Genomic DNA, 1,539 nt, shown 5'->3' with positions numbered 1-1,539 from the left:
GTCATCTTTCTGCTCAGCCTCATCAGTCTAATAGCTGTAAGATGCCACAGGACAGACGGCTCTTTCAGCAGGTACAGCGCCCCAATGATCACCACCCACCCTGACGGGAGCTGGTCTTACTCCAAAGCTACTCAGCAGTATGACGTGTGTTTCAGCTCAGACACGCTCAAGAGTGATGTAGTGGTTTTCCCTGCACCGTTTCCACCTGTAGATGGTGAACTGATCAGTATTAATGGAGGGGACACGTTTACCAGAACTCAGACTTTACCCAACAAAGAAAAGGTATGTTATATGTGCTGAATGCCTGTGAGATATAACAATGCAACCTTAAAAATATAATGTAGTTTCTGTCTTTTGAATCTCACAAACTTTATGTATTGTGTCAAACAAACATCATTCATGAGTCAGCATAATCCTATCACTCACTCATACATTATCACACATGTAACAGCACCACATAGAACTTCTCACAACAGGTCAACCACACTTCAAGGATTGGACATGTTGAAGACTTGTACCAGAAGCTGTTAGCCAGTTTTCACCCTTACAGCATTTTAACTCTGTGCTTTCTATGTTAAGCAATCTGTCCTAAAATGCAACTTCAATCACTTTTGAAGTAACGAGCTCATGTGTGATAGTAAGACAAAATGAACAACTTCACCCCTGTGGTATTGGACGCCATCCTTGTTGCATTCTGCTACTAGTCAGCTGCTTTTCTGCCAGTTGAAAGAATGTGAGTGGTTTAAATAACATAGGTGGTTTTGTAACTGAATTGAAACAACATTTTTGGGGGTTCTGAGCCTAAAACCTTGAGTGTATCTGTAATGTGTCATTCTGCTGAGATTTTCAAGGTGTTTTAAGGTTCATTGTAGTTCAAATGTGCTATCCGTGGTTCTGAATATTGTGTTTATGTTTGGTTTCTATACAATATTGTTGCGAAAAATAGTTATATCTATTGTAGGTATGAAAAAAATCCTTGTATTTGAATCCAAGTAGTTTTCTTTACAAATGTGTTACATTATCTGAAAGTTGCAAAAGCTTTCTTATTCACAGAAATATTTAGCTTTCCAATCAACCCCGGTTTGTCTCACATTATTATGTTTTTTACATAGTAAACCCAATAATTCATACCATTCCCAATTACTTCAGCGATTTGGAAACGTGGTACACAGTATTTTATGTGGTGACCAGAGATTCACCACATGAGGTCGCAGGAGACCGTAGACTTGAATTTATTTGTACATCCAAAACTCCTCCTCCCTGCGTGGAAAAAAATAATTCCTCCTCGGTCATGAGCACATCCGCGGAAGATGCTGTGACGGGAAAGGCAGGAGCTACAACAGTACTTGCCTCGGATGGAAATATTTCTATTGCGGATAAATGATTATTCGGATTTACTTCTTTTGGTGCATCAACAATGAATATGCGACGACAAAAGGAATACGTCTGGATCCACATTGTTGTGTTTCTTTGTCTTTGTGACTGGTCTGCGTCGCAGTTATCCTACTCGATTTCCGAGGAGGTGAACAAAGGCACCGT

The sequence above is a fragment of the Stegastes partitus genome, unplaced genomic scaffold (assembly GCF_000690725.1).
Source record: "Stegastes partitus isolate 25-593 unplaced genomic scaffold, Stegastes_partitus-1.0.2 Scaffold932, whole genome shotgun sequence".
Taxonomy (NCBI): domain Eukaryota; kingdom Metazoa; phylum Chordata; class Actinopteri; family Pomacentridae; genus Stegastes; species Stegastes partitus.
The sequence above is the reverse complement of the archived record's forward strand: the minus strand, read 5'-3'. Positions refer to the sequence as shown.